Source organism: Caretta caretta, chromosome 12 (genome assembly GCF_965140235.1).
Source record: "Caretta caretta isolate rCarCar2 chromosome 12, rCarCar1.hap1, whole genome shotgun sequence".
Taxonomy (NCBI): Eukaryota; Metazoa; Chordata; order Testudines; family Cheloniidae; genus Caretta; species Caretta caretta.
The window spans coordinates 10,873,988-10,893,351 of record NC_134217.1 but is presented as its reverse complement, the minus strand read 5'-3'; the positions used below and the strand labels follow the sequence as shown (position 1 = coordinate 10,893,351).

General features: G+C 39.9%; 2 long non-coding RNA genes across 4 annotated transcripts in view; both read right to left on the bottom strand.

The window, feature by feature from the left end:
- The window catches only part of LOC142068651 (uncharacterized), a 160,976-nt gene that overhangs the window by 35,784 nt on the left and 105,828 nt on the right, over nt 1–19,364 (bottom strand). Inside the window, exon 3 of one of the 3 annotated variants that reach the window (XR_012664550.1) lies at nt 12,524–12,639. The exons of the other annotated variants lie outside the window; for them this stretch is intronic. This is a non-coding gene — a long non-coding RNA (uncharacterized LOC142068651). The remainder of the gene's footprint in view (nt 1–12,523; nt 12,640–19,364) is intronic. 3 annotated transcript variants of the gene reach the window in all.
- Nucleotides 3,315–4,534, bottom strand: LOC142068653 (uncharacterized). Its single transcript, XR_012664552.1, has 2 exons — nt 4,406–4,534; nt 3,315–4,309 (listed from the first exon to the last, which is right to left on the bottom strand). It is a non-coding gene; the product is annotated as an uncharacterized LOC142068653 (long non-coding RNA).

The window sequence follows — 19,364 nt, the reverse complement described above, 5'->3', positions numbered from 1 at the left end:
CACTTTTATAACTTCATTAAGCCAATTTCTGCTGTTATTAGGCTGTCCATCTGCCTTTGTTTACATGAGTTATTCAAGGTATTTTATTCAAGCCTTTGCATACAAAGTAGCATCCAGACTTCAGCTGTCTTTAGCAGTTGGGAGCATCATTTATAGTTAACATCCTAATGGGTATAGTGGTACTTATTATGAGTCTCTATTTTATTTCTGAAACATATGATAGGCAGGTTTGAAGCTTGCCAAAGTGAAACTGCAGGCTGTGGGAGCGTTAGAGGAAAAATATCATTCTTAGCTTTCTGATTTTCAGAGTGGGATGTATGGCAAACACATGCTTTGAAGAGAAGAATGAAAGAGCCTACAACAGATGCTGGTGTATTTAGTTTTAATATTTGTCGCATAGCCGAGCCAGCTTGGTAGGATTCAATAGTCTTTCCATTGCCATAGCAACCCCTGCTTGTCAGAGCAGAGCTGATCAGATGCAGGTTTCTCCCTTGTGGAAACAATCTGCTAAACCTCTAATCTGCATCTCCACAAACCAATGGGATTTTCAATTCCTATCTTTTAGGACGGCAATCTCCTCGTACAGTACATCTCCAAGGTGACCCTCCTGATGTAAATTCATGCACCCTACCCACTACTGAATCCAAGTTCTGAACTGTTTAATGTGGCTAAAAGTGGAAGAGAAGGACTCAGACCATAAGCTTTTCACATGGGAAGTTTTAAACACAATTCTAATTTAGGGAAATAATATTTAGCATTTACACAATTGCATCCAAACATTGGGTGTCATTCTACTCCCATTGTAACAAACAGAGAAATTCCTATTGACTTCAGTGAGTATAAGATTGGGCCCAATGATAAATCCCCACCATACGCTCATAAGGTACCTAAGTAGTATTTTATAGATTCACTATTTTACAGATGGGCAAATTGAGGGGGCAGGGTGGGGTGTGCAGTGATTTTCCAAAAGTTACACAATAAGTCAGTGGCAGAGTTTTTCTCCCAACCCTGTGTTTGGTTCTTAATAATAAATAATAATAAATATTATGAGATGGCAACATAATTTATTAAAACTGATACCTGACTAAAAGATAAAACAATAGCAATAGTGATTCTATCAGTTATTGGTGTATTCTGCACCTGGCACAAACACTCCACACTTTTAGGGTTCTCTTGTCCTCCACAGCAGGACAGTTTGCTCAAAAGTTTGGACACAATTTGGATATAACCCTGAACAGAAGTTTTGAGGTTGCTAGAAACAGAAACCTGAAAAATCCCAAATTGTAAGTCTGCACTGTATCCATTCCTTGTTCAGCCTTTTTCAACCTCACTTTCCCAGAACAGATGGCTAGATTGAAATTAATGTATTTGCCCTGTGGTAAGACAAAGGAAATGTTGCCTTAGAGTGACTTAGCTAGGTCTTCCAGGATTTTGTCCTACACACAGACTTAGAAAATGGAGGCAGAAGAACTAACTCCTTATACAGTAGCTAGAGAACAAGAAAGTGTACATCGCTTATTGTTGAAGATAGAGGCCCCTTGAAAGGATCATTTAGTGTATTTCTAATATAGTATTCAGTAAGATAACAATGACTTTGCTTCACAAAGTCAGAAAGAGAGTGCTTCATATTCTTAATGTAGCTACTTTACCAAAGGTTTGAGAGAACTGCAAAGGGTTATGCAGTTTTGTAGTTAATCTATGTCTCCTTCAAACATGATTACTCAATGTAATTTGTTTGATATAGGAAGCAATAAAGCAAGGATCTACCTGCAGATAAGCAGTGAAGTTGCAACTACCAGATATCCTTAACTCTAATGATTATACTTAGGCTTGGGAGCATTAGGTTTTTATTGGTAAATATCAATAAATGTTGATTTCACTACACACTATGACTGAATGCATCCCTGTATTCACACCCTACACACCACTGTAATAATCTTTGTACAAAATATGCCTTGTAAGGTATCATTTGAAAACTAATAACTTGCTGGTCAATAATATCATGGTGAAATATATGTAGCAACATTATATGTAAAGTTATGAACATAAACTGAAATCATGACTGAAGTGTGTTTACGGACAAGTCTAGGGCATGGGTAAACCTGTTTCTCAAAGACAAAGGACAAGCTGATGACTCTTACCAGGTGTCATCAAAGCGGATGGGCAATCACCTATCAAGAGGCCATTCTTTGTGGGGTGGCGGGGGGCAGAAACAAACAGATCTGCATCTTAGGGCTGGTCTACACTGGCAATTTACTGCCCTGCAACTTTCTTGCTCAGGGGTGTGAAAAAACACCCCCCTGAGCGCAGCAAGTTACCTCGTGAAGGTGGTTTTTTTAGAGCGCTGGGAGAGCTCTCTCCCAGCGCTGCGCAGTGACCACACAAGGCACGTTAAAGTGCTGCTGCGGCAGTGCTTTAGCATTGCCAGTGTAGACTAGCCCTTAGCAAACAACAACATGGAACCTCTTTCATCACCAGACTCCTTGACTCCAACTTCCCAGTCAGAATGAACTTTACCTAGGAGTAACCCTCAGGAAAATGCATTTCAAAGGGTGAGTGGACTATAAAAGTGAGGGGCAGAAGCACCCCAACTTTTTTCCCCCATCCATCTATCGCTTTGACCTAAGATGACAAAAGAAAGCAGCCATTTGATTGGGAGAAATCCTGACCAGAAATTTCGTCAGTCTTATTGCTCAGAGCATGTGGTAATAATTTTATCTTGAACCAAGTCTAATTTGGTAAGTTTTAGTCCTAGGAAGCATTTCATCTGTATTTCTCTTTTAATCATTTTTTACTTTAATGTCTTATACCTGTATTCACTTAAAACCTATCTCCTTGTAGTTAAATATACTTGTTATATTCTTTAATCAAAGTTAATCCAGTGCTGAGAACTGTATGGGTAACTCCATGTAGGGTAGCAGACTGTTATATATTGATCCTGTTAGAGGGGCAATGGACCTAATATATCTGGACTGTCCAGGGGAGGGCTGGACAGTGCAGAACACATTTTTTGGGGGGGAAAATTCGAGATTTGGGAGTGTGTTGGGGTCACCCTGCAAACAGTAAACAAGGCTGCTGGAAGTCAGTGTATAACCTGCAGGCTGTTTGTGAGTGGCTCAGGTGGGAGCTACAGCAATAAAGCATTGTCAGGCACCCCAGGCTGCAGGGAAAGGGCGCCGCAGCCTCTCACTGGTCTGGATTGCACACTGGAATGTCCTACACAAACAAACAGATGAAAACAATATTTCTATTGATGATAAAAAAATTTACAGATAGGCAAAGTAAGAAAAATGCTGCTTGAGAACTTACTAGAGTTTGCTTTAAGCTTTTTTATTTGTATATTTTTACATATGTTGACAGTTTGTGTTTTAAAAGTTTAACTTTTTGCATTTAAAGCTTTAACTTTTTGCATCTCAACATCTACTGTCATTAACTAATTACTGTCAGACACCCCCCATAAATTCCCAGAACTGTGAACATTTAAATTGATAAAATTAGAAAACAATTCTTAAAAATAATTGATATTATCTGTCAAAATTATTAAAAAAAAAAATCAAATTTGCCAAGACTAATTACAGTCAAATTTCTTAATTTGGATTAAGAAAAGCCTTCCATAACACACATTTGTTAAAAGACATGGAACTATATCAGATGGAAAATATGATGTATAAGCCATTGGTAAATATTTGTTACAAGTCTAGCTAGAATTTAATCACTGAAACATGTCATACAGATAAACCAGGCAAGGATGTACCTTGTGTAATGATGGTCAATTAAAACGTCTGGTACAAGTGACTCATTTCAGTATTACTGAGCACTCCTTCCATTTTAATTATTATCTTAAGTTTTGTGACATGCATGGACTGAGAATGATTTAAAATAGACTCTTGCGTTTATTCACATCAGGTAATTTGCAGGGAGGCTCTTAAATGTTTAGCCTGCCCAGTTCAGTGTTAAATTGAATGGATTCTAATGAGATGACAGCAAATTCCTGACGTTAACTGGATTCTGGGCCACTTTTCAACAAAGCCTGCCAACCATGTCTAATATTGTCAAATATAAGACATTAAATATAAGCAGAATCCAAACTAACCTTCCTTCCTTCATCCAAATTAACATATTTTTATCTGGGCCAATGCTGAGGAGGAGCATCACTCACCCATTGATATGTTAAGTTTATCCAATTGTTTTCAAGGTACATTGTCAAGTTCTTCCATTATTCTAACCATCTCCTCCTCCTCCTTTGCGGGTTTTATTCATGCTGCCTATACATTCCAGCTCATTCTGTTTGCTTTCTCTTGTCCAACTGCTGAAAAATAAACCCATAAATATAGTTAATATTTCATACAACCTTTCTGAATCCCTAGAAAATGGAACTAATATTAAAAAATTTGATATCCCCTACCTTCAGATGTATGCATCGTATTATGGTCCATAACATCGTTATCACTGATTATGTCTACTGAAGCTAGTGGCATTTGCATCAAAACCTGGGTGTCAATCTCTAAAAGTTCTTTTAATAGTGTAGAAACCTGAAAGAAACTTGGGGTTTCATTACAATGTAGAACTGCAATCCCTCAAGCATGATATACAGGTATAAAGACATTAGACGTACATCACATGAATATAGAGATATGACATATGAAGGCTTTCATATCTAGTTTAAAAACAAATTCATAGTGACACTAATCTACTAATGATTCGGCTTCTGACCTATCTAAGACCCTGCTCCTGCAAACATTCTTGCAGATGCCAAGCTGGGTAGTCCTACTGAATTCGACGTACTTGTTTTCACTGGGGTGAATTTCACCCTAACTGTATATGCCCAGCTCCTGCAGACAGCTCACAATATCCTTGTTTGCGAGACGAGGCGGGTGAGGTAATATCCTTACCAATAAAATATATTACCTCACCCACATTGTGTCTCTAGCATCTTGGGACCAACACGGCGATAACAATACGGCAGAAAGTATTCTTGTTCATCACTTAATATGGCCTTGTATAGGGCCTCTCTACTAGGGCATGAAATTCCACTCATGCAGAGGGCCAGGACAACATTTACTCAACACTTGTCACTTGGATATTAGGAAAAACTTTTTCACTAAGAGGGTGGTGAAACACTGGAATGTGTTACCTAGGGAGGTGGTAGAATCTCCTTCCTTAGGGGTTTTTAAGGTCAGGCTTGACAAAGTCCTGGCTGGGATGATTTAACTGGGAATTGGTCCTGCTTCAAGCAGGGGGTTGGACTAGATGACCTTCAGGGGTCCCTTCCAACCCTGATATTCTATGATTCTATGACTCATATTTTCGGAACCTAAATGGTGCCTACATGTTGCCTCTATGAGGCAGGAGAATTTCACTCATTATGCAGAACTTTTGTTTTTCAGTTTTTCATTTGTCACTTCACTTAGTTTTTTCAGGTAGCTTTAGAGCTATTTAGAACAAGTGAAGGTCTATTAGGAGACCATGATGGAAAACTTAACAAGGGGATTAGAGGTTACCATGCTTAGTAAAGATAAACTTTGATGGGTGGATGAAAATAATCAATACTCCATAAAAAATGTCTGAAGGATATGAACAGGATATAAACACAACCTGCAGTTTTATGGGAAGCAGGTGAGGCAGGTTAGCTGATTAGTTATTAGTATTATACACATGGTTTGTGTAAGTAAATTCCTTCCCTATCACATTTAAGGTAGGTCTAAGAGGAGTAGCAACAAACTTGGGAGGGGATAAAACAGAATGTGGAGAGAAGTTAAGAAGAGAGGAAGAAGAAAAAATGTATTGGGATAAGGGACAGGAGAGAGGGCAAAGAAGAGGAAAGGGTAGAATGAAATGTAAGGGCTCCATCATTCAAGGTTCTGAGCACCCTGGCCTTAATCCAGCCAAACGCATGAGCAACCCCAGTGTTTATAGGTGTGGCTGGACTGAGGACAGAGTGCTCAATATCTTTCAGAATTAAACCCTAAGCATGCAGGTTCTCCTTTAAATATCCGCGTCCCAGCATGTAGAAATGGAAATTAAATGGAACAAGGACAGTAACAACACTTCTGTCTATTTCAAACTTTTAAAATTTATTAAAGATCATTTTAAGAATTTTAATTTAGACAGGATTTTAAATACTACCAAAGAAGAGACAGGATGGAGGCAGCATTCTCCATACATTTCTTCCTCATTTCTCTTCATTTTTGCCTGTTTTCTCCCTGCATTTTCTGCAAGAAGTTAGTTATAATCCCAACATTTTCTTCAGTTTCCTACCATTTTCTTCAGTAACCCAAAGTACTGCAAGCAAATCTTACCTGCAACTTTCAAGCAATGAATCCAATTATTTCCCCTCATTATACGGAACATCAATTTGATGGAAGCTTGAACTAGTTCAAGCAAAATTAAGTCTAAAACCAAACCAAGCAGATATTTCTTTCGTATTAATATTTTTTTTCAGATCAAAAACCCACCACTGCATTTGGTGCTGTTGACAGTCTTGATGGGAGATCACTGATTACATTGGCTATGGAGATGGAACTAACTCAGCACCCCGAGCAGTGGTCATTCTAGATCAGGGTAGCGGAATGTTGGTGGGACAGCATGGGGAAACTCTCTGCCACTGCCATGGCTGTATTTTTCTTGTGTACAAACAGAGGACTTCAGGTGACACAGCTATTAATCTGGCAATTTTCATTAGCACTACATTCACATTTAAAAAATAATTAGCCAAAACACCTGGATATTTTTAGACACAGTGCAAATACTTTCCTGGTAGGTTAGACAGATGTCTTCAAGAAGCTATTAAGTTAAAATGTGTCCCTCTTCCCAAAGGAGTTAAAGTACATTCTACCAGGGCTAAGACTATGACTTTTATGACATTCCTATAATAGAAATTTGTAGAGCAGCAACATGGAATACAATCTGAACTCTTAGTAAGCACTATTTATTAGACTTAGCGTCTGGGTCAGATGCAAACTGGCAAGACAGTCCTCTAATCATTGTTTAGTTAGGACTCCATATCCCACCATCCTGGGTTAGTTATTAACTTGTTAGACTATCCCATGACAGGAAATACACAGAGGACACGAAGAAGAAATGAAGTTTATTTACCTGTAACTAGAGTTTTTGAGATGGACTCTGCATATTCACACTCCCTGTCTACCTTTCTCTACTTCCTCAGAGTCCTACTTAACAAAGAACCTGGGACTGCGGGGGAAGAAACTGAAGCAGCTGGAGCACCACACCCATTTTATATTCTTGCCATGGAATGTCTGATGCTGACAAAGGGGAGAGGTAAGGAAGGTGAGTGATCTCACCAATAGGCACTGCTAGCTAGATCTCCAGTGTTCAGGCTGCACCAACTGGAGTAGATATTAAGATGTAGGAGGTGTTTGAATGGCAAGAGAGAGTGACTTAGAAAAAATAAAACTAAGAATATCTTACTGAGGCACATAGGACTAAGTGCAGAAAGCTGGGCTAAAATAATGCCCTGGGTCTGATACGAAGAGACAAACACCAACAAATGAAGAATTGTCCCCACTATGACAGGCCCCTCTAACTCAATTCAGGTTACATGAATGGTATAGGGTCTTCTCAGCAATGAATGAGTTGCAGCACCTAGCTAGCAGTGAGATTTATACATAAATCGGAACTTACGATACTCATTTTTGTTGGTTTAAGCAAAATCCTTCACAGTATTTAAACATCTTTGCTGCCATTAATGTCCTTGTACCCAAGCCCTTTGACACTCTTTGTTAGAAGGCACTATAGAAATGTAAACTATTCCTAGCTTTAATTCATTATATGACTAGGGTGCTCTATAAATACATATTTCAGGTTTTCATTATAAACACCTATTAAGTCCCACGAGCCCTCTTTTTTTCCTCTATGGTAAATCTGTCTCATTTTACAGTGTACCTAGGATTCTAGAGCAGAGACAGAATGTTTGTACACCCACAGTATTCTATTAACAAAGGGACTAGTTAGTTATTCAATTAACTGATTACAGGACTGGATTATTTGGAGGAATGTAATTCCAAGAATTTATTAGATTGTCAGGTCTACTTTTCAGATTACTGATTAATTTTAGATCTCCTCTCCATCATGCTTGTGAGATGCCTGGTGAAATGCTAGTTGTACTAGATATCACAGCGATCATCACAGAAACACTCATACCTTGAATAGGAATGACAGTAATCTGCTACTTCTGCCTTTGTTGGCTAATAAGTGTGCTGCTACACACTACACAAATTTCAGTTTCCTGGTGATGGGTTCATTCATCTCCAGATACTGCAGAAGTCTCATCTGGAGTTGAATGTGTGGATCACATGGGCCAGGTCCTCATCTCAGAGGACAGGGTGTGTTTTCCTGGCTAGCTGAAGATGGTAGAAAGCATACCTTGCCACTAATGCAATATCAAAAACATCATCCCATCTAGAGATAACCAGTAGATGGTGAAATTTAGCCACAACTTTGTGCACAGGGCAGTACAAATTGCCAAAATACTTCCCTTAGGGTAGTCGAAATCTGTCTAGGAGCAGTTCTAAATTAATGAATTTTGAGAGTTTCTAAATTGTTTAAAATAAGACATTCTGATTATGCATTTACAGCACAGCTTGGCACTGGTGTCACTTTAAGAGTAAACTGCAGAGTTTTCAAAATAAATGTTTAAGAGACTGACGTGAAAGTACCCACAGAAGGTGAGAGTCAGTTGCAAAAACTACAATTACATGTCAAAATCAAATATTTTAACATCAGTTCATCTTTAGTCCAACTAGGTATAAAATCAGGTCTGCCAATTCCTGCACCTGTATTCTAAACCACCTGGCTACCCATGGCAAAATGTTACGGACTCCCAGACTTTTTAAATTTACACTGTTACTTTAATAGTCTCTGGTAATTTCAGCTGCTGCTGAAGTACACTGGATAGAGGAATTTTCTGAGACTGCCCAAATCCTAGAATTTAGGTCATTAGTAGGCAAAATTTTTTGTTTCGAAAGTTGTACCTACTAGTTTTGCACATACACATATTCATTTACATATACAAATCAGGTCAAAATATATAGGCACAGGCACAAATACTGAGTTTTTCACATGCAACCATTTACATGCACAAACTCTACAGATGCTATTTCAGAGGAAGGCTCTGAAAATTTAAGCCAACATTCAAAGATACATTCTTAGTCGCCATTGTTACCGCATCTTAATCTGCACCCTAGGCCCAATCCAGAGTGAATACATAGCTACTGCAATATAACTTTAGTCAGTGGTGCAAGAATACTCACATATGCCTCAAATTGGCCTACCAGCTGAGTTACCAGAATAGCTGTAGGAAGATTTAAATTAATGACATGTGCAGTCAGGAAAAGTATATAGCATGTCTTTTTGATTGGTATGTGAAGAAAGAGTGCTTAATGCTTCCTTGAGCAAAACCGAAGACATTAGTACTGGCTATGAAGGCAATTTTTATCAAGAGCAATTTCCTCTCATTTGGTTTTCCTGGCACTCAGAGAAGCAGCATATGGAAAGATTCTTTGTATATCAAAGAGTCAGTGCTACAAGTAATCTCTTGACTAAAAATATTTTCCCAAGGGAAAAAAAAACAAATAATGGAATGGAAAACATATCTAAAGACTTCATGACAGTGGGGATGGAAATCATAAAAACACGAATCTTAGTCTTCCCAACCAAAATCTCTGTGGTTTGTGGAGAATTACATGAGGGTTCTGGACAGGAAGAAATCCAGCTGTCAAACCAAAGGCGAAGCCTGGTGCAATTTTGTACCTCCTATTCCAGCCACTGAATGCTGAGACTGCTCTTGTCCCTGGGCTTTATACCTTCCCATCCAGGCAGCCTAACACGAGAATACAAGCTATAAACTCGCCAAAATACACTGAGGAGATGGAAATTTTGACCTAGTACAGATCACATTGTTTTTGTTAATGAGAGGAGAAAAAATAAAATTTGCAATATTGATGTACGGACACAAGCAAGGGCATTAACTTAAAGAAAAAGTTAGAGCTAGGATATTGGTTTAGGGCTAGGTCTAAATCCTGGGTCTCAGTTCAAATCTCGGGTTGACTACCTCTGTAAAATCTGTGCCTCTGATACTAGGACCTGGCAGAGAGATGCTGAACTATTTTGCTGGCTCATCCTGGCAGCATGATTAGAGTCCTATTTACTCCAATCCAGGAGAATAAAAGGCTGAAGCAGAAGGAATTAAGTAGGGACAGAGGGATCCTGGATGAAACAATTCTAGAAAAAGCCACACTGGACTTTCTTAAACTCATATTCATTTTTTAAAAATGGATTAAAAATCCAGAAAGGTGGTAGATTTGAACCATTTCTAGAATGCGTGCAGAGCAGGGTGAAACATCACCTCAAATTCAGGAAGGTTTGGGTTTGGAGCTAGTATTTTAAGCCCCTATGTTCAGAAGGGTTTGAATCTGGGAACTAACATATCTGGTGTATGTTCATTAGGTAGTAAGTTCAGATCAGGGTCCTCAGTTTGGGTCTGGGGTTTTGTTTCAGACTTTTACTCTTCAGTAACTATGGTTCCTTTTACATTCCACAGAGGTTCAAATACAAAGGAATCAGGCATTTTACAAGGTATATCCTTTGTAGTGTAATGAATGATATCCCCTCTTCTCCTCCTCATACAGTCAAGTCTGAAAACTAGTATTTCAATAACCTACCAGGCTTATATTTCTCATGCTTTGTCCCTTTAGTTCTGCAGTCATGTTACTCTTCTGGGTCCTTTAAAAATCCAGCTACTGAAATAGACAATCCCATCCTTACATGTTATACACTCCACAATTAAAACATAACATCTGTACTACCAATCCAACCAGGCGTATTAACTGCATTTTACCTTTCATGCAGTACAGAAGGATCACTATTATTTGTTAGTTATTTTTCATTTTTCAGAGCTTCCATAATTATGGTAGCCAGAAAATCCATTTAATCATTTAAGGATTCCACAATTGGTGGCATCACATTTTCCTGGTCATCAACGTTTCTACACTACCGAAGCACTTTGCTGCTACTGAATTAGCCAGAACACGTGCTGTAACAGAGATACAGCACTAGTATGATTAAAGCTGTTCATTGCAAGGGAAGAGTAAACAAGTTCAGACAGAGATGTTTTTAACCTTCATAAAATTCCAACCAAATCCGAAATCAGCATTTTCTAAGATGCAAAAAATTCAGTGCCCTCCCTCCCTTCTGTCCTCTTCCTTACTGTATGTTTTCATTTCCATGCACTTCTGGGATCTGGCTAGGATCAGAACAGGAAGTGCTAATACCTTGAATAAGGCTGCTCTTTTTAATTGCAGTCCAACTAGTATTACCAAAAACCAAATTACCAAAAATCTCATGAGTAAAGCCTGTTTTGTAGAACCAAGGGATATGACTAACTTCTAGGTGCTTATTTTTTGCTGAACCTTGCAACCTTTTGAGATTCACCAATCGGTATTAATTATCTAGAGCAGTAGTTCTCAGCTAGGGACAATGGCCCAACAAAGTCGTCCTTTCAGTTTTCAGAATTAAACCTTTTGAGAACAAAGCAGTGAGGGGGATGAGTTACTGGAAAAGGGTAGTGGTAGATAGGAAGAACTCCTACCAAATGGTCCCTCGGTGAAAAAGTTGGGCAAACTATGATGTGTGCAATGAATAAAACAATGGCATTTACTGCTATTTTGTAGAACCCTGATCACAGATGAAAACCAACAGCACTAGGAAACGAGAACTTCTTACCATTTTACTAATGCAGCTAAATCCACACAGGAAGTTTGATTTTTAAAAGCCAATTCTTACTGATGAAGTAGTCCCACTGCAGGATTTGGCTTTAAGAAACGCCGCTTCAGTGGTCTAAGTTACTCTATATTTTACTTATTTATACAATCTATGATAAAGTAAACTGCTGTAACACAGAATATGGGCCAGATCCTGGTCCTCTGGAGGATTACCGTTGGATTTCAATGGGGCTAAAACTTTTCATTGTATATTAAGTAAACAGGATGCAAGGCTGCTGTTAGATTATATATACACCCAGGATGTGAAGTTGTGAGGTATGCGGCCAAAAGCCAACTGTCTCCACTACTTGAAAAGTGTGGTTCTCTCACAACTGCATGACTTATAAATTGGTACATATGGTTTTACAAGTGTGGAAAACGGTGATATCAAGGCTAAAGCATTCCATATCATGTGGTGATTGCTCTATGCCTACACAAGTTAAGGAGCTACTTCAACAAGTTCCCAGCCTGTCTACTGCTTATTTTATAAACTATAGTACTGAAATACAGCATAAAATACTTTAACAGAGCCTTGCAAAATTCAGAAACAAAGTGGTACAGGACCCTATGAAATTCATACAGATTGTTTTTTCCTGTCCTTGTATGAAATGCAGTGTATGATTGAGTGAAGTAGTAATGAATGCAATATGATACACTCTTACACATCCAAAACTGTTTAGTGATATCACTCTCATGTCCAGACATTGCAAAACTGCATTAAAAATTAACCATATAACTAAATTCACCTTGGGGGAAATGATGCACTCCTGTATTGCTGAATCTGCTGGAGAATAGCTGTTCATTTAGAATTTGGAAGAATGAGCTGGTCCAGGCTGGCTGCTTCCAGATGGTAGCAGTATTGCTATAAGAATGATAAGTACATTTTTGAGAGTACTGGTGAAGTTGGAGGAACTAGATATAGGACTATATTAATACAGCTCCACTTCTTTAAAGCCCCCAGAATCCAGTTCACATAGAAGTTGGCTGAAGTGTGCTAAATACAATGCCAACGAGAAAAACAAGGTGGTCATATGATCTATTTTTACCTTATCAAGCTGTATCTTTTTTAAAAAAACAGATTTTGCATTTTTGATTACTTTTCTACACTTTTTTTGCACATAATCACCCTTATATTTGTGCCAACACTAGTTAAATACACTTAGCTCTCATGGTGTCACTAGAACCTCTCAATGGAATTTAATCCAATTACAGTTGTTACCCTTAAAGATATTACATTTTAGCTTTTGCAACTAGATAACGTCACAATATGCCCTATAGCTAGTGTTGAGGGTACCATACATACCGTGGTAAAGCTACATAGTAACAAAGCCAACTAAAATGCTTATAATGGTGACCATGGTACCTGTTAGTTCTCCATTTTAACAGTGCAGTTCGTTCTACTGTACAGTAACTTAAGCTGTGTCAGCACTGCCATCCTATTTTTAGAGGTAACTCACACATAGGCAATTTAAGTGCAAACCTAGGTAATAACGAGTGAGAAATTTCAAATTTGTAAACCATGCTTTGTGCACACACAGCATATCTTTTCCCCTGAAAAGTTATAAACATCTTTTGAAACCAACCAGTCCATACAGCTGATTATAAAATTAACCAACAATTCTGAGATGTCCAACCTTTGGGTCTCAAATAAATACTGAAATGTGGGGTTTTTTTGCTAAAAATTACAGTACATAATTACCAGGGACAGGAACAGATCCAAAGCAAATGTTGTGGTCTCTACAGAGTGTATTTTTTATTTTCTGCATCTAGTTATGCATCTAGCCTTGAGTCTGCAGTAGAAATACTGCTATAGAAACTAGTTCTTCATAGTATTAATAGGCAAAAATTAAGCAATAAGATATGACAAGCCCTACATTTCTTGACCAGCATACTATAGGTCAGGGCTGATCATAAGCATTTTGGTGCCATAGGCAAGCGTCAGTCTTATATACCCCATCCTCCAATCTATCTATGCAATGTTTTGCCTTTGATTGTCCATTTCATTTACAATTCCATAAAGCAATACTGCTTTTCATGTGCAACATTCCCCTTTGGGTTGGGGCTCTCCTCCCCAGCCCCTTACTTTTTCCTTTCCATTGGATATCTTGGTGCAATTTTTCCTCCTTTGTTTCCCCCTCCAAGTTATTTATACAGCATACAATTTCTGTTTGTCTCACCCCTCTGTCTTTCCCCCATAACATGTTCTTTTATCTCTTCCTCTTCAATCACAGATTCCTTCTTTCCTTTCCCCTGGATCCCTTCCTGCTCTCACATCTGTATCGCTTAAGCACACAGCCACACACATACTGCATCCCAACACATGCACATGCACACACACACCCCATAATGCTTGGGAGATTCTTTCCCGCATCTCCACATGAGGCAATAGAAGAGGTGGAATCTTTCCTCACTGGAAGAAAGAGGCATTAAACTGGGTCTCCAGGATGAGTGCTCTAATAGGGCCTCATGCTCTGCTTGGTCTAGTCTCAAGACTGGTCGACACTGAAAAGTTACACTGGCAAAGCTACATTTCTCAGGGGTGTGAAAAATCCAAACCCAGAGAGACACAGTTAAGCTGACCTAACTCCTGGTATAGACCCAGTGATAGGTCAACAGAAAAATTCGTCCATCGATCTAGCTTCCGCCTCTTAGGGAGGCGGATTACCTGCAGCAATGGGAGAACTTGTGCTGCTGTAGCATTTTAAGTGCAGATACAGCCTCAGTCCAAACAGTTTCAGCCAGCTATTCTGTAGAGGGGAAGTAGCTGCACAGGAGGAAAGGAGAGGGCACTAGATAGCTATTTATGTTTCTACCACTGAATTGTACCACCTTTGGCAACAGTATGATCCGCTCAAAGGATAGATCCAGCCTGAGTTCAGATGGTCTAAAACAGAGGCTCTCAACCCTTCTAGTCTACTGTACCACTTTCAGGAGTCTGATTTGTCTTGCATATCCCCAAGATTCACCTCACTTAAAAACTACTTGCTTACAAAAATCAGACCTAAAAATACAAGAATGTCACAGCACATTATTATTGAAAAATTTCTTACTTTCTCATTTTTACCATATAATTATAAAACTAATCAATTGGAATATAAATATGGTACTTCATTTCAGTGTATAGTAAATAGAGCAGTATAAAGTCATTGTATGAACTTTTAGTTTGTACTGATTTCGCTAGTACTTTTTATGTAGCCTGTTGTACGAGGCAAATATCTAGATGAGTTGATGTAGCCCCTAGAAGACCTCTACGTACGCGTACCCCTTGTTGAGAACCAGTGGTCTAAAAGCAGGCAGCTAGATGCCATTTGGTTGTTACACTATGAGAAGTGCTATGTCACAGCCTGGCTGCACTACCAGACTGCCTTATAAATAGGGTTACCAACTTTCTATTTGCAGAAATAGAAACACCCTTGCCCCGTCCCTGCCCGCCCCTTCTTCGAGGCCCTCCTGCTCACTCCATCCCCCCACCCTCTATCACTTGCTCTCCCCAACCCTTGCTCACTTGCTCATTTTCACCAAGTTGGGGCAGGGGGTTGGAGTGTGAGAGGGAGTGAGGGCTCCATCTGGGGGTGTGGGCTCTGGGGTGGGGCCACGGATGATGGGTTCGGGATGCAGGAGAGGGCTCTGGGCTGGGACCCAGGGGTTCAGAGTGCAGGAAGGGGCTCAGGGCTGGGGAGTGGGGGCTCTGGAAGAGAGTTTGGGTGCAGGACGGGGCTTAGGGCTGGGGCGTTGGAGGGGCTGCGGGCTCTGGGGTGCAAGAAGGGGTTCTGGTCTGGGGGTTGGGGCCAAGGGGTTTGGAGTGTGGGAGGGGGCTCCAGGCTGGGGCAGGGGGTTGAGGTGTGGGAGGAGGTATGGGCTCTGGGCTGGGGGTGCTGGCTCTGCAATGAGGTCAGAAATGAGGGGTTCAGAGTACAGGAGGGGGCTCTGGGCTGGGGCATGGGGTTGAGGTGTAGGAGGGGGTACAAGCTCTGGATTGGGGTGCAGGCTCCGGAGTGGGGCCAAAAATTAGGGGTTCAGGGTGCAGGAGGGGGTTGAGGCTGGGGCAGGGGGTGAGGGCTCTGTCTAGGGGTAGGGCTGGGGATGAGGCATTTGTGATGCAGGAGGAAGCTCTGAGCTGGGGCAGGGGGTTGGGACATGGGAGGAGGTTTGGGATGCAGGCTCTGGGTGGTGCTTACCTCAGGCAGCTCCCAGAAAGCTGCCGGCACTCCCATCTGTCTCCTAGGCGGAGGCGCAGTCAGGCGGCTCTGCACGCTGCCCCTGCCTGCAGGTGTCAACTCTGCAGCTCCCATTGACTGTGGTTCCCATGAAGCTGTGGAGCCGGCGCTGGGTGGGAGGGAGTAGTGTGCGGAGATCCTGTGGCCACCTCTAAGCCTAGGAGCCTCAGGGAGATGCTGGCAGCTTTCTGGGAGCCACGTGGAGGCGGGCAGGCAGCCTGCCTGTCCCGCTGCGGGCAGCCAACCAGACTTTTAACAGCCCAGTCAGCAGTGCTGACTGGAGATGCCAGGATCCCTTTTCAATCGGGCCTTCCGGTTGAAAACCATATGCCTTGCAACCCTACTTATAGCAGATGGATGGAGAATTATATGTCAGTAAATGAGTTAAACTTTTTGTGTAAACCAGGCCTAACTACTAAAGGTCTAATATCAAACCAGTGCAAGTCTGAGGGGTAAACTCAGTTTAAACCTGGTTCCTAAGTTTAGCTTGCACCTATATATGCCAGGTATAAACTGATGCAACTTTGTGTGTGTGTACACTATTACACTAGTTTAACATCACCATTTTAGTGCAATCTCTGTGTTTACACAAGCCCTCAGACATATGCATTTACTGGGCCATGCAGACATGGCTATAGCAATCTTGGCAGCAAGTTACAAAGCTTCCATCCAGCATTCTGAAGTGTTTTCTGAATTAGATATAATGAGTGGCTTGTTGCTGTAGCCTGTACCATTCTAGGCCATAGCAGAATGAATTGTATATTTTACTTCGCTCTTTCAATTCCCTCGGCAGGTCCTTTGTTCGGGTTATTTTTACTTCAGTGTATAGTAACAGGCATGACATTTTGAGTAAATTGATGTGATCTAACCTTTACACCCCAGTCGAGCATATTTTCATGTTTCAAGAGCTGACACCCCCACAGGCTTTGAAATTAAAAAAAGGTACACAGCACAGAGGTGGTTAAATATAGGTAAAAGACAGACAAATTGGTGTTTGAAATCTGGTAGCATTCAAGAAATCTGACTTTCCCACTTTCCACCACCTTCTTTTAAATACTGACCACAACTTTTGTTGAACTTTTATTGTTCTTAATATTAAAGAAGATATTTTCATGTTTGATACATAAGCTTTTTATTTTGCAGAATTAACCTAGATATTAACAGGTAATTCAAGACATCTGCATCAACAATGGAGAGTGCTTTAAACTAATAAAATGAAAGGCTGGCATCCTATTCCTTGAAATGCAAATGGAAAGCCCACTTGTGTTCTTAAAGTTGTAAGCCATCTCACAGAACACCCCAAAAGCACTGAGATTTAGCTCACTGACTCAGATACATCAAAGTTTAATGCAACAATAGTGGTAGAACCGGCTAATATGTATATACTACACAAAATTTGTTATTTAAAAGTTCATAAGCCCAGTTTTCAAATATCGGTATCTAAAGTTAGACTTCTAAATCTGTATTAAAACATCTATTAAACCCATTTAGACACTGAAATGTTGATTTAAATTTCAAAATAAACACTTAGTGCCAAATTTTTCAAAAGCAGCTAGTAACTACAGGTGTCCAATTTAAGACACCTTAAAGGGGCCTGTTTTTCAGACAGTATCTGGAAAAAAAAATCAGGCTTCTTTGAAGAGTCTCAAGCTGGGCACCCAAAAATCACACCACCCTTGTGAAAATCTTGGCCTGCAGTGGGGATCTGTATATAGATTTAGGTACCTAACTAGGCACGCAAGCTTGAGAACAGGACCCCATACATCATTTGTGTATAATAATCTATTAGAGAAGTGTGTAAATAAGTGACCATTACAATAATCTCTTGCACACTTGTAGCCAACGTAATTTGTTGTTGTTATAGTTTTAATACTGCATAATATCCAGGATGAACCATACCCTTACTAGCTGTGCAACGTGTTGACTGAGGACTGCAAGTTAGTGAGCTCCCTCATTTAAACCTTATTTTTTTCCCCAGTCTCTCTAAAAGATGTTCTAATTTTACATTCCATCCCACCAGTATGCACACACAAATACACCTACAATCTCTGCAGCAGCCTCAAAAGAGGACAGTGCTCCACTAGCACAAATGGGCCATAAGTCCAGGGGAAACGGCCCCCATTAAATACCCCCGTGTAAGGAGGTTCCATTTGGAACTGCATAAATAGCTCTGAGCTGTTCCACTATACAGCCCCTGGAATAGGGGGCATGTTTACTGTACTTAACTATATATGTTAGAGTATATAGGTCTACAATTACTGTTCCCCTGGAGCCATCATGAACATGAGATGTGTATTGCATCAGGCCAATCTAAATGACAAACGTCTTCTCAAAATGAAACAGAACTACCTAAAGAAGTGAAAAATGAAAGATGAACTCCAGCCATGAGAGGCTTCACATTTATTTTCTTCCCATATAAGTAGCAGCTCTAAGGCCCTCATTTTGAAAGGTCCTAAGTGTAAGAAATACACTGGTAAGAGAATTGTCTTTGCTCCTCCTGGCCCCAATCACCTGATGCAGATTAGGACTACAAATGATTAATACCTCTCTCACATAACATGGGTTAAATATCCACCAACCTCAGTGACTACTGTTATGCTGAGTGTCCTTAACTCACACCATGAATGACAATTGAAGCTGCTTGTCACCTCTCAGGACTGAGCCCAAAGAGAACAAATTATCTGCTGGTGTAAAGTGGAGCAGCTCTGTTGAAGTCAATGGAGGAGTTCTGTTTACACCAGAAAATTATTTGGCCCTAAATAATTAAACAAATTTGTATTAAAAAGAACCAAATTTTCAAAACCAGCCACTAAAATTGCATACACCACCCCAAACCTCAAATTTTGAATACACAAAATATATATTTATGAACACAAAATGCAACTTGTGTGCAAAGTGTGATACTTTGAAGTATCTATACCCACAGGATTTGTGATCCTGGTATAGCTGGTTTCTTTTGCACACAAACAGTTGCATATCCAACTTGTAAAGTAATTTCAAAAGCCAGTTTGAAAAATTCTCTTCCAAAAACTGCATCTCTTCCTTAAAAGCATATGCAAGACTATAGTCTCATAATCCACTGTTTATAATTTCCCTGCAAAAATTAACCAAACAAAATTCCATTTCCATCTCCACATCTGTCACCTCCTCAGAGGAATCTTACTATACAGACGGAATTTTAAGCCCTGTATTATTCCATTTAGAGTTAAGGTGTTCAATGAATTAAAGGAAAAGCAATAAACCTGATAAAAATTCAGAGCAGCAGATTCCTACACTAGTTTAACTGATGTTTATTTTTCCCGATTTATACTGTGTGGCTCAAATGTTTAGATGAGATTATTGTGTTTTTCTGACATGGATAACATTTAGT